Source organism: Ovis aries, chromosome 14, assembly GCF_016772045.2.
Source record: "Ovis aries strain OAR_USU_Benz2616 breed Rambouillet chromosome 14, ARS-UI_Ramb_v3.0, whole genome shotgun sequence".
NCBI lineage: Eukaryota > Metazoa > Chordata > Mammalia > Artiodactyla > Bovidae > Ovis > Ovis aries.
Window position 1 is genome coordinate 49663932 of NC_056067.1, and position 12023 is coordinate 49675954.

Below are 12023 nucleotides of genomic sequence, written 5' to 3' on the forward strand. Positions count from 1 at the left end.
AAAAGCCAGACATGAAAGACCAAGATTGTATAATTCATTTATATGAAATGTGCTGAACTGGTAAACCCATGGAGACAGCAAACATTTGGTGTTATCAGGGGCTGAGGGGAAGGGCAAATGGGGAATGACTACTAAAGGGTACCAGGTTTTCCTCTGGGTGATGAAAATGTTTGGAACTAGAGAGAGTAGTGGTGATGGTCAGGTTTGTGAATGAACTAAATGCCACCAAATTATGCGCTTTAAACTAGTTAGTTACATGATGTGAACTTCAGCCTCATTTTAAACTATCTTGTGGACAGAAAGGAGCTGAATGAAAAGTTTGAGCTCAAAATCCAGGGACCCAGAGTGTGAATCTTGTTTCTCCACTCACTAACCAGATGACCTTGGAGCACTCTGGCCATTGCCTAGCTCCTGTTTACTCATCTGTAACGTGTGCAAAATCAATTGAACCCACTTCAAGGAGCTACTGGAAGGAGGATTCAAGGGAGCCCATGGATGCACAGATTAAGGAGTACAAGGTGATGAGAAAAGGAAGCTGTGGTTGTGTTGAAGAGAGGAGAAGTCACTTGGGGTGAGCTGTGGAGTCAGAGGCAGAAGTGGAGAGAGATACTGAGCCACATTTTCCCATTTAGTCCTATTTTCTACACATAGAACACTGCTGAAATTCTATACATGGGGAAAGAAAAAAACACCTTCTTGAGTTTAGAAGAGCTGGGGAAGGATGGAAGGAGGTGAGACTGCAGATGGGACTTTCCCATGGAGGTGGTATCCATGGAGGGGAGAGATGCTGGCTCACAACACAGCCTGATCAGAGGCAGGAAGACAGGGAGAGAGTCCAGGGGCAGTTCTCTGGAGAGGTGGAGACACACGTGACCCTGGCATCCTTGATCACCTTCCCTCAGCCTCTTTGATGGGGCAGGAAGTGGATCTGGAACATCAAGGGAACTTTGCCCACCCCACTGTCCTGGGGAGTGAGGTCAATGTCTTCAGAGGTCTAGGGGCTGGCCATGGAGAAGTTCTGGAGGATGGTGGTGAAGAAGAGGAGTAATTTTGTGTAGGAGATGCCTTTGCTGAGACAAATAGGCTTTCCTGTGAGCTCAGAGGTTCACAATGTGGACAACAGGTGCTTGCACATTCTTTGCCCTGTCACCTCCCAAAGCCCAGACACCTGTGTCCATTGCAGTATATTTGTGTGAAATTGACTTTTAACCTGCCATTCAAGGTTGACTCCTAGCCAAGTCCCAGATCCTGTAAAAGTAGGTGTGTTTTGTTGGGTGGATGTAACTTTCTCATCTTTCCATGTCACTGTTTGTAGCATTTGTTTGATTTCCAAAGAGTTCAGTGGCTCCACAGAATGTAAGGAGCTACTTCTCCTTGGATGTGTGTGTGAGTGTGTGTGCTTCCACATGGAGGTATGGGCATATTTCTGACTTGACATTTTTACTGTCTTTCATGTCTAATATGGGAAGAACAGTACCTATCTTGTAGGGCTATTATGAAGTAAAAGAAGTTAATGTTTGTTAAAATTCTTAGAATAACACTTGACCCACATCTAGGCCCATTTAGAAGTTAGGACATATGAACTTAGCAACACTCAGGGAAGAGCTCCCATGTGATTATTCTGTAACTGGTTCTGCAACCAGGCTCTTCCAAAAGAGCCTGATTTCTGCTTCCTCCCACCCAGTCTTCCCCATCCCTTGGGCTCTGCAACCAGCCACCCTTGGGCTCTCTCTGCCCGTGGTCATCTGCCTCAATCCTTTTTCCTGTCTATACCTCCTGTCAGGCACTGTTTCTTTCTATACTCTTTTCCTCTTCCTTGTTCTGTCTTCCTCAATCTTATTTAACTCACCTTCTCCGTCTATGCCAGTCTGATTCTGTCTGCAATGCTTTCTCATTTTTCAGTCTCCCTATTGAGTTCCCTTTTCTCTGCTTCAGTGTTTCTTCTTTGCTATTTATGTCAATCTCTCCTTTTCTCTCTCTGTCTTACCCTGTTTCTCTCCTTCTTCTTCCTCCTCTTCCTCTTCATCCTTCTCCTCCATCTACTTGCGTTACCCCACATCTCTCTCAATCTTTCTGCCAGTATTTCTCCTGTCTTTCTCTGACTCTGTCTTGTCTCTGTCTTTCTCTCATTATATCCTTATCTGTCTGTCTCTCTCTTTACTTGCCACATCTGTGCCTCTCTCTAAGCTTAGAAGAGGACTGCTGAATGGATAAACTGACTCTCATGCATCAACCCACATGTGCCCCCAGCTGAAGATCAATTGAAGGAGGAGGCCATTGTACTGGGCAGAGCTAGGGTTCCTGGGTCAGTGAAGTCATTGGTAAAATTCAAGACTAGGGACTTGATGATAATGAAAACCACAATCACAGAAAACTAAACAAAATGAAAAGGCAGAGGATTATGCCTCAGATGAATGAACAAGATAAAACCCCAGAAATACATGGTGTATATATACAATAGAATATTACTTAGCTTTAAAAAAAATGAAATAATGCCATTTGCAGCAACATGGGTGGATCTAGAGATTGTCATACTGATTGGAGTTAGTCAGAGAAGGAGAAATATCAGATGACACCCCTCATATGTGGAATCTAAAAAGAAATGATACAAATGAACTTACAAAACAAAAAGAGACTCACAGACTTCTGCTTGGATGAACAGAGAATGAATTCATGGTTGAGGAGGAGGATGCAGGGAAGGGATACTTAGGGAGTTTGGGACCTACATGTACACACTGCTATACTTAAAATGGATAACCAACAAAGACCTGCTGTATAGCACAAGGAACCCTGCTCAAAGTTATGTGGCAGCCTGGATGGCACAGAAATTTGGAGAATGGATACATGTACACGTATGGCTGAGTCACTTCACTGTTCACCTGAAACAATCACAATCTTGTTTGTTAATTGGCTATGTGAAATTGAAAGTGTTAGTCACTCAGTCATGTCCGACTCTTTGCGACTCTGTGGACTGTAGCCCTCCAGGCTCCTCTGCCTGTGGAATTCTCCAAGCAAGGATACTGGAGTGAGTGGCCATTTCCTTCTCCAGGGGATCTTCCCAACTCAAGGACTGAACCTGGGTCTCCCACACTGCAGGCAGATTCTTCATCTTGTGAGTCACCAGGGATATCCCAATACAAAGTAAAAAGTTAAAAAAAAAAAAAGAATAAAGGTGGAAAGTGTTTCAGCAAGGAAATGAAACAGATGTGGAACCTGGGACCCTTCACTGCAGTGTTACAACGCTTGCGTGTGGACATACCTCTCCACAGCAGACAAAAGGTGGAACAATCAACATGTCAATTAACTGATGAAAGAAGACACAAAATGTATTTCCACACAATGGAATATTAGTCAGCCATTAAACAAATGACATACTAATATCTGCTACAATGTCGATGAACCTTGAAAACATTATGGTAAATGAAAGAGCCAGAGATAGTCACTTATTCCCCTCTGTCCATGGGATTCTCCAGGCAAGAGTACTGGAGTGGGTTGCCATTTCCTTCTCCAGTAAGCTTAGATCTAAATCTTGCCCTCCTTTGGTGCCTCAGTTACCCTAACTGTGCTAGGGGCGATAGTGCTTGCATGCTGAGTTGCTTCAGCATGTCTAGCTCTTTGCAACCCTAAGTACTGTAGCCCCCCAGCCTCCTCTGTCCATGGGATTCTCCAGGCAAGAATACTGCAACGGGTTGCCATGACTTCCTTCAGGGGATTTTCCCAAGCCAGGGATCAAACTCAGTCTCTTATGTCTCCTGCATTGGCAGGTGGGTTCTTTACCACTTGTGCCACCTGGGAAGCCCAGGGGTAGTGGTAACACTAAGTTTTGAAGACATTTCTTGACCCTGAAATATTGTCAGTCAACAGAGTGGGCCATCTGGGGAGGAGTGGTGACTATAGCAGGAGATGAAGGAGAGACCAGAGAAGAGACTTCCACAAACACAGGGAGCAGAGAGGAGTCAGGAACCTGCACGTGTTAATTTTGGACAGAGGCAGGGGCTGGATGGAAGGACTCGTTCTGCTTCTCACCGTCCCCTTCCCCTGCGGGGCAGGAAGCAGACCTGAAACACAGAGGGTGGCCTCCCTGCCACATTTGCCCAGTATGAGATCATTGTCTTCTGGAGTCTTGGGAGAATCCAAGGAGAAGTTCCGCAGAGGGAGGTCAAGCAGAGGAAGAGCTCTGAGGGGGCCAACCTCTCACCCAGACAGAAGCGTTTTCCTGAGGGTGTAAGGGAGGGAGAGTCAGTGGGCGGAGTCCTGCAGAGCACTTGGTTGCTCCACCCCCACAATTCTGAGGTATTTGCTTACTCCTACACGTGAGGTTGGAGAAGGCAATGGCAACCCATTCCAGTACTCTTGCCTGGAAAATCCCATGGATGGAGGAGCCTGGTGGGCTGCAGTCCGTGGGGTCGTTAAGAGTCGGACATGACTGAGTGACTTCACTTTGACTTTTCACTTTCATGCATTGGAGAAGGAAATGGCAACCCACTCCAGTGTTCTTGCCTGGAGAATCCCAGGGATGGAGGAGCCTGGTGGACTGCCATCTATGGGGTCACACCGAGTCGGACACGACTGAAGTGACTTAGCAGCACATGTGAGGTACTTCTGATCCTATTGTCCTCAATACTAACACACCTCTGTGCGTGTGTGTGTGTGTGTGTGTGTGTGTGTGTGTGTGTTTGCCTCCGCGCTGGAGGGGTATCTATATGTTCTAAGTCCTTCCTCTTCTCAGCCTATCTCATATGGCGCCCTCCTCTGTTCCTCCTGGAACCTAGTTTTTTCCCTTCTGGAGTTCTCTGTCTCTGTGTGTGTGCCTTTATGTGTTAACTATAATCTCAACTAAGCCAATTTATGAGAAAATGGGAAAACAATGGAGAAATCTGTGGCAGCGTGCCCTGGGTATGAGGACCATGGGAGAGAGGTAGAGGGAGATGAAACCTTTGGTCTGTCCTGGAGTAGGTGGGCACTTGGCTGTTCAAATGGTGACCTACTTCTGATCAGTGGATGCACAGACTTGCTCTAAGTTTCTGAGTGTCCGCACTCTTCTGGTCACCTTGACCCTCTTCCCAGCCCCCTGGTCCTGCCCACAATCAGCAATCAACCAAATAAGCCTCCCAGATCCATGCCCAGACCCATGGCCTCCCAACCTGTGGAGATTTTGACTGCTTATGCCCACCTCATGCTTTAAAAACTTAGACCAGGACCACATCCACTCTTGCCCCCATCTTTCTTTTCTTTCTTTCTTTCTTTTTTTTTAAATAAATTGACTTATTTTAATTGAAGGCTAATTACTTTACAATATTGTAGTGGTTTTGCCATACATTGACATGAGAGTCAGAGCCACGGTTCTGACTGTCAAAACCACCCCTCAGATCTCCCTATAAGATGGGTTCAACTTCCACAAAAGCATCCATGCTGGTGGAGCCCTTAGTATCTCAGTTGACTTCAGTACAGCCTATGTCCCCCAGAATAACCAAGGGTGAGAGCAATGTGTCCTTGGGCTGGGCTAAAGTTTCGCCTGCATCCTGTGGACCCACAGTCTCATGGGAGGAAAGGAGCCCAAAGAGTTGCCTTGTGTGTGTGTGTGGCAAAGTTAATTACTGTTCATTAGTATTCATAGCTCATCTCTGAGTGCATAAACATCTCTGCCACATTGAACTTGGATGGTATTTGCTTTGTCCAGTGAAGCAAGGGCTCAGTTTTGCTTGTCATGCTGTTTTCTCTGTGTCTACTATGTAGGATAGAACCTTCATTAGCTCCCATTCTATAAGACTCTCAAGGCCTGGGATGAGCATGTTGCATGCACAGGAAAATAACCTTTTGATTTTAAGTCACTGAGATGTTCAGAGTGTTTATCATACCTTAGCCCTACCCTGACCTCCATAGACCATGGTTTCCTATGGGGCCTTGAGCCAGTCCCCTGTCCCCTGAAGTCTCTCTTGTTCTCAGCTCCTATCAAATGATCAAATTATTTTTTCCTTTGACCACTTAAATAATTTGATCATTTGATAGGAGCTGAGAAAACTATTGGTAATACTCAATATAACACCCTGGTAAAAAATTTTAAAAAGAAGAACTTGTAAAATAGAAACAAGATATTTCCTTAATTTGATTTACAATTGATAAAAACACATGGTAGAATAGCCATAAAATATTTAGAATACATGATAGCCAGCATTAAGCTTAATGGAGAAAATAAAAACATTCTCCTTAAAGTTAGGAATTAGAGGAGATTGCTCACTATCAGTATTATTTCTTCTCATGATCCAGAAGTGTTAGGAAAACATGGTATGTGACTTTAGTCTAAGAAACATTTAAATATCATCATTTACAGACGTTAACACTATTTATTAGGAAAAGACAAGAGATAAATGAAAAACTGTTAATTATAAAAATAATATAAGGAATTTGTTCAGTTAAGACAGAAATATGCACCCCAAAACTTCAGTGGATTTCTGATATGCATATTAAAACAATTTAAAATACGTTAGAAGAATGCTCTATACTGAAATGTGTCCTCCCCAAATTTATACATTGCAGCCCTAACCCCCAAAGTGATATTTTGAGAAGGGATCTTGAAAGGTAGTTAGGTTTAAATGCCTTCATTAGGGTGGAGCCTCCAAGAAGGAAGAGGGTTCTTATAAGAAGAAGAAGGAATACCAGAACCCTCACTCTGCCATGAGAGGCCACACAAGATGATGGCCGTGTGCAAGTCAGAAAGAGAGACCTCACCAGAACCTGACCATGCTGGATCCCTGATCACAGACTTGTGGTGATTTGTGGCAATAATTATTTCCATAACTGTGAGAAAATAATTTATTTTGCCTAAGCCATCAGTCTACGGTATTTTTAAAATAGCAGCCCACAGCCTGAGCTGAAAAAGAGGCCCTACAAACAATAGCCACAATCTCCTCCCATGTTCCTTAGGAATAAATTTGGAAAGAAATAGGCAAAGCCTAGTTTAAAGAAAGTTCAAGATGCCACCAATAATACAAGAACTAAATGGACACACTATCTTGTGTCTAGGATATAGTAAATATTTAGATTCGTCAAAGCTATCTGAATCAAACTACCAATTTGGTGAATTCTAATAAAATCCAAATCGAATTTTTTTGAGACTTTGACAAAATAATTCTAAAGTATACTCTGAAGAACAATAAAATGTGTTACAATAACAAAGAAGAGTATGATATCCATAAAATACTACAACATACGTATAGGTATAATAAGTCAAATAATATTATATATCTAGAAAAGATAGATTAGACAATGACTGTAGAGGTGAGTCAATATAAAAAACAAACAGAGGTAGACCTAAGGAGATTAAATTTTTTCAGTTGAAGGAATTTCAAGTCAGTAGCTAAAAGTTGAATTACTTGATAGGTGATTAAATCAAGGTAACTGCACAACCCTGGGAGTGAATATTCCTTAAATTTATGTGCCCTGAGTACCAACGGATCTCACTCTAACCTGGCTCATATTTTAAATATGAAACTCTTTTTTGTCTTCACTTATATTATAAAAATTCCCCCTTGTTTCCAATATAAAAATTAGAATAGCTATTTGAGTTTTCAAAGAAAAACTGTAAACATCTTTCAACATTCCTGGCACATAGCAGGTGCTCAAAAACGGATCATTTCTTCGTCTGTTCTGTGTGTGCAAGAAACGTGTGTCTGCGTCTGTCTCTTTACCTATATCACTGATTTTGTCTCCATTATCTCCTCTATCATACCATATCCCTTCCCTTTGCCTCACACTCTCTCTCTCTCTGTAGATGTTTTGCTTTCTTTTTCCTCCAGAATCCTCACATTTTCCCAAAATGTTCACCAAGTGTTTGGGGCTGAACTGAATCAGAAAGTCATACACAGAGCGTGAGTGAGCAGGCATTCCCTCTTGGGAGAAAGAGCATGACTTACCCATGGAGAATGGAATGAAGACTCTGACTTTCTGAAGTTGCCCTGCACATCCAGGAAGAAGCCAGGGTAGAAGGCAACTGGCTCTAAAAGTGGTGTGGGTCTTGGAGGGCAGAGCTCAGGATGGTGTACACAGTAATGTCCTAAGAGGACATCAAAGACAAGTGGATTCAAATGGCCATCAACAAAGAGTGGCTGAATCCATTATGGTGCCTCCGCAGCTGATAATGAGCTTCACCCACTGTGTGGCTCTATAGTTAGTGGCAGAAATGTTGAAATGACTCCCCCATTTGTTTACTAGTGTCTGATCCCTCTAGGCATCCCCACCAATCACCCTGATCCTTCATCCCCAAGACGCCTTGGTCTTCTTTATGATCCATCAACTAAAAGGCTCACATTTGACTCAACAGAGCCCTGTAAAGAGCTGACTCCAGGACTGGGGCCAGAATATAACCTGATGGGTACTGTTCATTCAGTTCAGTTCAGTTCAATCACTCAGTCGCGTCCAACTGTCTGCGATCCCATGAACTGCAGCATGCGAGGCCTCGCTGTCCACCACCAACTCCCAGAATCCACCCAAACACGTGCCCATTGAGTCAGTGATGCCATTCAACCATCTCATCCTCTGTCGTCCCCTTGTCCTCCTGCATTCAATCTTTCCCAGCATTAGGGTCTTATCCAATGAGTCAGCTCTTCACATCAGGTGGTCAAAGTATTGGAGTTTCAGCTTTAGCATCAGTCCTTCCAATGAACACCCAGGACTGATCTCCTTTAAGATGGATTGGTTGTATCTCCTTGCTGTCCAAGGGACTCTCAAGAGTCTTCTCCAACACCACAGTTCAAAAGCATCAGTTCTTTGGTGCTCAGATTTCTTCACAGTCCAACTCTCACATCCATACATGACCACTGGAAAACCATAGCCTTGACTAGATGGACCTTTGTTGGCAAAGTAATGTCTCTGCTTTTTAATATGCTGTCTAGGTTGGTCATAACTTTCCTTCCAAGAAGTAAGCGTCTTTTAATTTCATGGCTGCAATTACCATCTGCAGTGATTTTGGAGCCCAGAAAAATAAAGTCAGCCACTGTTTCCACTGTTTCCCCATCTATTTGCCAAGAATACACAGAAGAACAGTGCAAAAAGATCTTCACGACCCAGATAATCACGATGGTGTGATCATTCATCTAGAGCCAGACATCCTGGAATGTGAAGTCAAGTGGGCCTTAGAAAGCATCACTATGAACAAAGCTAGTGGAGGTGATGGAATTCCAATTGAGCTATTTCAAATCCTGAAAGATGATGCTGTAAAAGTGCTTCACTCAATATGCCAGCAAATCTGGAAAACTCAGCAGTGGTCAGTTTTCATTCCAATCCCAAAGAAAGGCAATGCCAAAGAATGCTCAAACTACTGCACAATTACACTCAACTCACATGCTAGTGAAGTAATGCTCAAAATTCTCCAAGCCAGGCTTCAGCAATACGTGAACCGTGAACTTCCTGATGTTCAAGCTGGTTTTAAAAATGGCAGAGAACCAGAGATCAAATTGCCAACATCCCCTGGATCATGGAAAAAGCAAGAGAGTTCCAGAAAAACATCTATTTCTGCTTTATTGACTATGCCAAAGCCTTTGACTGTATGGATCACAATAAACTGTGGAAAATTCTAAAAGAGATGGGAATACCAGACCACCTGACCTACCTCTTGAGAAACCTATATGCAGGTCAGAAGAAACAGTTAAAACTGGACGTGGAACAACAGACTGGTTCCAAATAGGAAAAGGAGTACGTTTAGGCTGTATATTGTCACCCTGCTTATTTAACTTCTATGCGGAGTACATCATGAGAAATGCTGGGCTGGAAGAAACACAAGCTGGAATCAAGATTTCTGGGAGAAATATCAATAACCTCAGATATGCAGATGACACCACCCTTATGGCAGAAAGTGAAGAACTAAAGAGCCTCTTGATGAAAGTGAAAGTGGAGAGTGAAAAAGTTGGCTTAAAGCTCAACATTCAGAAAACGAAGATCATGGCATCTGGTCCCATCACTTCATGGCAAATAGATGGGGAACCAGTGGAAACAGTGTCAGACTTTTTTTGGGGGGGGCTCCAAAATCACTGCAGATGGTGATTGCAGCCATGAAATTGAAAGACACTTACTCCTTGGAAGAAAAGTTATGACCAACCTAGATAGCATATTCAAAAGCAGAGACATTACTTTGCCGACTCAGGTCCATCTAGTCAAGGCTATGGTTTTTCCTGTGGTCATGTATGGATGTAAGAGTTGGACTGTGAAGAAGGCTGAGTGCCAAAGAACTGATGCTTTCGAACTGTGGTGTTGGAGAAGACTCTTGAGAGTTCCTTGGACTGCAGAGAGATCAGCCCTGGGATTTCTTTGGAAGGAATGATGCTAAAGCTGAAACTCCAGTACTTTGGTCACCTCATGTGAAGTGTTGACTCATTGGAAAAGACTCTGATGCTGGGAGGGATTGGGGGCAGGAGGAGAAGGGGACGACAAAGGATGAGATGGCTGGATGGCATCACTGACTCAATGGACACGAGTCTGAGTGAACTCCGGGAGTTGGTGATGGACAGGGAGGCCTGGCGTGTTGCAATTCATGGGGTCGCAAAGAATTGGACACGAATGAGAGACTGAACTGAACTGAATTGAACTAATGGGGACTGATGCCATGATCTTAGTGTTCTGAATGTTAAGCTTTAAGTTAACTTTTTCACTCTCCTCTTTCACTTTCATCAAGAGACTCTTTAGTTCTTCTTCACTTTCTGCCATAAGGGTGATGTCATCTGCATATCTGAGGTTATTGAGATTTCTCCCGGGAATCTTGATTCCAGCTTGTGCTTCCTCCAGCCCAGCGTTTCTCATGATGTACTCTGTATATACGTTAAATAAGCAGGGTGACAATATACAGCCTTGATGTACTCCTTTTCCTATTTGGAACCAGTTTGTTGTTCCATGTCCAGTTTGAACTGCTGCATTCTGACCTGCATACAGGTTTCTCAAGAGGCAGGTCAGATGATCTGGTATTCCCATCTCTTTCAGAATTTTCCGCAGTTTATTGTGATCCACACAGTCAAAGGCTTTGGCATAGTCAATAAAGCAGAAATAGATGTTTTTCTGGAACTCTCTTGCTTTTTCAATGATCCAGAGAATGTTGGCAATTTGATCTCTGGCTCCTCTGCCTTTTCTAAAACCAGCTTGAACATCTGGAAGTTCATGGTTCACATATTGCTGAAGCCTGGCTTGGAGAATTTTGAGAATTACTTTACTAGCGTGTGAGATGAGTGCAATTGTGCAGTAGTTTGAGCATTCTTTGGCATTGCCTTTCTTTAGGATTGGAGTGAAAACTGACCTTTTCCAGTCCTGTGGCCACTGCTGAGTGTTCCAAATTTGCGGCATATTGAGTGAAACACTTTCACAGCATCATCTTTTAGGGTTTGAAATAGCTCAACTGGAATGCCATCACCTCCACTAGCTTTGTTCGTAGTGATGCTTCCTAAGGCCCACTTGACTTCACATTCCAGGATGTCTGGCTCTAGGGGAGTGATCACACCATCATGATTATCTGGGTCGTGAAGCTCATTTTTGGAGAGTTCTTCTGTGTAGTCTTGCCACCTTTCTTAAAATCTTCTGCTTCTGTTAGGTGTCTATCATTCTGTCCTTTATTGAGCCCATCTTTGCATGAAATGTTCCCTTGATATCTCTAAATTTTTGGAGGAGATCTCTAGTCTTTCGCATTCTATTGTTTTCCTCTATTTATTTGCATGGATCGCTGAGGAAGTCCTTTAAATCTATTTCTCACTTCCACTGCTGTCCATTGGGTGATTCAAAACTGTGAATATCACCTCTAGGTACACCTATCTCAGCAATGTAAGCTACCACACACAAAAAAAATGAGTTATAACCATAGTCATTGGCCTGAACAATATGTTTACAACAAACTGTTATATTAAAAAAAGAAAAGGACACTCACATACACACACACACACACAAATTGCAAATTGTGCTGCTGCTGCTGCTGCTAAGTCACTTCAGTCGTGTCCAACTCTGTGCCACCCCATAGACGGCAGCCCACCAGGCTCCCCCATCCCTGGGAT

General features: G+C 43.3%; 1 pseudogene; it reads right to left on the minus strand.

Moving 5' to 3' along the window:
- Nucleotides 1-898: 898 nt before the first annotated feature.
- The window catches only part of LOC101121796 (cytochrome P450 2B4-like), a 60865-nt pseudogene continuing 49740 nt past the window's right edge, over nucleotides 899-12023 (minus strand).